Source organism: Piliocolobus tephrosceles, chromosome 1 (genome assembly GCF_002776525.5).
Source record: "Piliocolobus tephrosceles isolate RC106 chromosome 1, ASM277652v3, whole genome shotgun sequence".
Taxonomy (NCBI): domain Eukaryota; kingdom Metazoa; phylum Chordata; class Mammalia; order Primates; family Cercopithecidae; genus Piliocolobus; species Piliocolobus tephrosceles.
The window spans coordinates 108,455,241-108,461,437 of NC_045434.1; the positions used below are offsets into that span (position 1 = coordinate 108,455,241).

The 6,197-nt window shown below is 43.0% G+C and overlaps 1 pseudogene; it reads right to left on the reverse strand.

Moving 5' to 3' along the window:
* Positions 1 to 4,685: 4,685 nt before the first annotated feature.
* Positions 4,686 to 5,069, reverse strand: LOC111556015 (annotated as a pseudogene).
* Between the last annotated feature and the right edge of the window lie 1,128 nt (positions 5,070 to 6,197).

Here is a 6,197-nt window from a genome sequence, read left to right on the forward strand (position 1 = left end):
TTGAGAAGGAGTCTCCGTCCGTCGCCGGGGCTGGAGTGCAGTGGCCAGATCTCAGCTCACTGCAAGCTCTGCCTCCCGGGTTCCTACCATTCTCCTGCCTCAGCCTCCCGAGTAGCTGGGACTACAGGCGCCCGCCACCTCGCCCAGCTAGATTTTTGTATTTTTTAGTAGAGACGGGGTTTCACCGTGTTAGCCAGGAAGGTCTCGATCTCCTGACCACCTGATCCGCCCGTCTCGGCCTCCCAAAGTGCTGGGATTACAGGCTTGAGCCACCGCGCCCGGCCTGAACGTTTTTTTTTTTGAGATGGAGTCTTGCTCTGTTCTCCAGGCTGGGGTGCAGTGGCGTGATCTCGGCTCACTGCAACCTCTGCTTCCTGGGTTCAAGTGATTCTCCCACCTCAGCCTCCCTAGTAGCTGGGACTACAAGTGCATGCCACTACACCCAGCTAATTTTTTGTATTTTTAGTAGAGACGGGATTTCACCGTGTTAGCCAGGATGGTCTTGATCACCTGACCTCATTATCCACCTGCCGTTGCTTCCCAAAGTGCTGGGATCACAGACGTGAGCCACCACACCCAGCCGAAAAAGAACTTTGAAATACAAGAGACAAAACCTCATAGAATGAAAAGGAGAAATAGACAAGCCTACAAGTGTGGTTGGAGATTCAACACTGCTTTCTCAGTATTTTTTTTTTCTTGAGGTGGAGTCTTGCTCTGTTGCCCAGGCTGTAGTGCAATGGCACATTCTCAGCTCACTGCAACCTCCGCCTCCTGGGTTCAAGCAATTCTCTTGCCTCAGGCTCCCAAGTAGCTGGGATTACAGGTGCCCACCACCACACCCAGCTAAATTTTGTATTTTTAGTAGAGACGGGGTTTCACCGTGTTGGCCAGGCTGGTCTTAAACTCCTGACCTCAGGTGATCCACCTGCCTGGGCCTCCCAAAGTGCTGGGATTACAGGCATGAGCCACTGCACCCAGCCCTACTTTCTTAGTAATTACAGAAGTAGACAAAAAAGTAACCAGTCAAGACATAAAATGCTTGAGCAATCCTATCAACCAACGTGATCTGATTGAATTTATAGAACACTCCACCCAACAACAGTAGAATACATATATTTTTCTTTTTTCTTTTTTTTTTTTTTTGAGATGGAGTCTTGCTCTGTCACCCAGGCTGGAGTGCAGTGGCACCATCTCGGCTCACTGCAAACTCCACCTCCCGGGTTCATGCCGTTCTCCTGCCTCAGCCCCCAGAGCAGCTGGGACTACAGGCAGCCGCCACCATGCCTGGCTAAATTTTTTGTATTTTTAGTAGAGACGGGGGTTTCATGTGTTAGCTAGGATGGTCTTGATCTCCTGCCCTCGTGATCTGTCCGCTTTGGCCTCCCAAAGTGCTGGGATTATAGGCGTGAGCCATCATGCCTGGCCCTACATATGTTTTTCAAGTGAATACAAAATATTTATCAAGATAGACCACACCCAGGGCCAAAAAATAAGTCACAATATATTTGAAAGGATTAAAACCATACAGAGTATGGCCAGGCACGGTGGCTTATGCCTGTAATCCCAGCACTTTGGGAGGCCAAAGTGGACGAATCACTTGAGGTCAGGAGTTGGAGACCAGCATGGCCAATATGGTGAAACCCCATCTCTACTAAAAAATACGAAAATTAGCTGTGTGTGGTGGCCTGTGCCTGCAGTCCCAGCTACCTGGGAGGCTGAGGTGGGAGAACTGCTTGAACCCAGGAGGTGGTGGTTGCAGTGAGCCGAGATCAAGCCACTGCACTCCAGCCTGGGTGACAGAGTAAGACCCTGTCTCAAAAAATAAAATTAAAATAAATAAAACCATACAGAATATATCCTCTGACTATAATGTTATTAAACCCAATAACAGAAAGTTATGAGGAAAATCCCCAAATATTTGGAAATGAAATACGCTTCTTAATGACCTATGGGTAAAAGAAGAAACAACAAGGGCAATTAGAAAATATTTTGAATTGGATAAAAATAAAACACAATATAGCAAAATCTGTGGGAAGCAGTTAAGAATCAAGGAAATGGCTGGGGGCGGTAGCTCAAGCCTGTAATCCCAGCACTTTGGGAGGCCGAGACGGGCGGATCACGAGGTCAGGAGATCAAGACCATCCTGGCTAACACGGTGAAACCCCGTCTCTACTAAAAACTACAAAACACTAGCTGGGCGAGGTGGCGGGCGCCTGTAGTCTCAGCTACTCGGGAGGCTGAGGCAGGAGAATGGCGTAAACGTGGGAGGCGGAGCTTGCAGTGAGCTGAGATCTGGCCACTGTACTCCAGCCTGGGCGACAGAGCCAGACTCCGTCTCAAAAAAAAAAAAAAAAAAAAAAAAAAAACAAGGAAATTAAGAGTATCAGATGCTTATAGTAGAAAAGAATGAAGATCTCAAATCAGTGATCTATGTTTCCATCTTGTGAGACTAGGAAATGAAAAGCAAAGTAAACCCAAAGTAAGCAATGGGAAGCAAAAATAAAGATGAGCAAAATAATTAGAGAAGACCCCTCACCAGCCTGGACAACATAGCAAGACTCCAACTCTACAAAAAAAAATTTTAAAAATTAGCCAGGCATGGTGGCATGTGCCTGAGGTCCCAGCTACTCAGGAGGCAGAAGCAGGAAGATCACCTGAGCCAGGGAGGTTGAGGCTGCAGTGGACTGTGATCCCGCCAATGCACTCCAACCTAGGTGACAGAGTGAGACCCAATCTCAAAAAAAAAAAAAGAGAGAAGAAATAACCCCTCGACAATAGAGAAATCAATTACTCTAAAGCCAATTCTTTCAGAAGATAATATTGAAAAACTTCTCGTCAAACTGAATAGAAAAAAAAAGAAGACACACCCATATCAGGAATGAAAGAGGAAACATCACTACAGATGGTACAGATAATATAAAGATAATGAGGGAATATTCTGAACAAGTTTATGTCAATAAATTCAATAACTTGGATGGAAGGGAAAAATTATTTTGAAAGGAAGACTGATGTTCACTCGAGAAGAAATAACCTGAATATTCACTATAATTATTAAGGAATTTGAATTTCTGATTACAAACCTTTCCACAAAGAAAACTCCCAGCCAGATGGCTTCACTAGTGAATTCTATCAATCACTGAAGAAAGTAATGATACAAACTGACATAAACTCTTCCAGAAAACAGGAGTAAATACTTTGCAACTTCTACTACGAGGTAAGCATTATCCTGTTTCCAAAACAAAGACAAAGATACAAGACTAAAAAAAAAACTGTAACCAATATCCCTCATAAACAGATATGAAAAAAGTCCTTACAATATATTAACAAATCAAATTCAGAAATATGATAAAATAATAAGGAAAATGCATCATGCTCAAATGGGGCTAATTCCACGAATTATGCAAGATTTGTTTAACATTCAAAAATTGACATTGTTGATTTATCATATGATTCAACCAGAAAAAGAAAACAATATGATCATGTCAATAAATATAGAAAAGCATTTGACAAAATTCAACACCCATTTATAATAAAATTTTTCAGCAAACTAGGAATAGAAGGGAATTTCTTCAATCTAATGAAAAATGTTTATGAAAAACCTTCACTTAATAACATAGTTAATGGTGAAGACTGAATGTTTTCCCCTAAAATTAGAAACAAGAGCAACATTGTCTGTTCTTGCCGCTTCTATTCAATATTAGAATAGTAGCCAGGTGCAATGAATGGCTCATGCCTATAATCCCAGCATTTTGGGAGGCTGAGGCGGGAGGATCACTTGAGTCCAGGAGTTTGAGACCAGTCTGGGCAACATGGCGAGACCCTGTCTCTACAAAAACAAACAAACCCAGTATTGTGCTAGAGGTCTCAATCAGTGAAATAAGCGAATAAAAGGAAATAAAAAACTTCCAAATTAGAAAGGAAGAAGTCAAATTATCATTATTCACAGACAACATGATTATCTATGTAAAAAATCCAAAAGAAACTTTTAAGAAGCTACTGGAACCAAGAAGGATGTTTAGAAACATCACAGGATAAAAGGCTAATATACATATATCAGTTGTATGTTTATACACTGTACTAGCAACAACCAACCATAAATAGAATTTAAAACACAGTACCTTTCATTGTATCATCAAAAACATGAAATACTTAGGGATAAGTTTTACAAAACATTTATAAGAACTAAACGAGCACTTAAAACTATAAAATATTGTTTAGAAAATTTCAAGAAAAAATACATAAATGCACATATTTTCCATGTTCATAGATCAGAAGACTGAATTTTTTTTTAAAGAAAATTTTTGTGGTTTTATTGTATCATAAGGCATTGAGACATCTGAATAAATCAATGTCTAGGCGGTGAGGCAGCTGCTTTCTCCTTCACTTCTTTGGGTTACTAAAGCAACTTGTCAGTAGATTAAAAAAAAAAAAAAAAAAGGACAACTTTTGTATTACTTCAGTCTTTCCAAGGCACGCGCTGGTACAGCACAAACTTCTCCTATCAGATGTAACTAGTCTAGCGTCCAAACATCATGCACAACACCTTGGTGGCAGCAGCGCACTGCGCCCACTCCCGCCGTGGCCCTGCTTATTTGTGCATGGTATTTGGAGCATCTGGAGGAGTAGGAATAGTATTGGGAAGAGGAGGGAGGAGGAAACAGGGTTAGTGCCTGGCTGAGAGGAGGTCAGCCGAAGTTGTGCAGGGCAAGCCTGAACATGTCATTGGTGCAAACCCAAGCATCCTGGATGTTCTTTAATAGGAACATCTGGTGGAACCCCATGATGGGGTCTTCATCTGCCTTAAGCCGGCCCACAACCATGCTGATGATGCAGCTATCTGGCATAGGCTAATGGCCCTGCGCCATGAGGCTGTGCTGGATTTTCTGGAACAGAAGGCTAGACAACTTTTCCACAATGGCAGCTTTCCCCTGGAACTGTTGTCCTTTCCACGCAAAGCATGAGGCATTAATGTAAACTCCGCCTAGTGGAGTTCTATTGTTACCAAATAATTGGTAGTAATGTTGAATGAAGCTGGATCCAGTCGGCTCCCAAACTGGCTTGTCTCCCATTCTTGAGCCTCACCTGGCCTCGTGGAGACCTGAGGGGCTGGCACGACGGTGGCAGCAACCCAGAGTGGTCCTGAATATTAAGATACCAGTTTTCAGGCCGGGTGCAGTGGCTCACGCCTGTAATCCCAGCACTTTGGGAGGCCCAGGGAAGGTGGATGACCTGAGGTCAGGAGTTCGACACCAGCCTGACCAACATGGTAAAACCCCGTTTGTACTAAAAATACAAAAACTAGCCAGGCATGGTGGCAGGCGCCTGTAATCCCAGCTACGTGGGAGGCTGAGGCGGGAGAATCGCTTGAACCCAGGAGGTGGAGGTTGCAGTGAGCCGAGATTACACCGTTGCACCCCAGCCTGGGTGACAAGAGCAAAAACTCGGTGAAAAAAAAAAAATCGGTTTTCCCAGAATTAAAACTATAGTTTCAATGAAAACCCAATCAAAAGCCAGCAAGATTTTTGCAGAAATTTACAAGCTAATTCTAAAACTTATATAAAAATATGAAGAACCTAGAAGAATCAAAGCAAGTTTTAAAGAAAACAGTATTAGAAGGCTTTAAGACTTACTACAGTAATCAAGACAGTGTGGTGTTGCTGTAAGGACAGACACAGAAATCTAAGGAACAGAATTGAGAGTCTAGAAATACAGTTTCTTAGGTTAGGAATTCAGAGGCATCTTAGACTCGTGGTTCTAGTTCAGGCCTTCTCCTGAGGTTGCACATCAAGATGTTGGCTGAGGCTAGTCACCTGAATGCTTAACTGGGACTGGAGGATCTACTCCTAAAATGGCTCACTTACCTGTCTGGCAGGTAGCTGCTGGTGTTGACATGAGGCTTCAGTTCTTCACCACATAAGACTTGATAGAGTAGCTTGAATTTCCAGCTGGCTTCCCTGGATGAGTGATCCCAGAGAGACCAAGGTAGAGAGCAAGGTAGAAGCCAATGTTTTTATGACCTAATGTTGTTAACTTTTACTCCCTAATTTCTGCAAAATTGTATTGATTACACAAGTCAACCAAGGCAACCAATGCAGTAGGAGGGGACTACACAGAGGCCTGCATACAGGTGGTATTGATTAGGTGCCATCTTCAATTCTAGCTGCCACAGGTACTAAGGTAACTTAATGGAAAAGGAT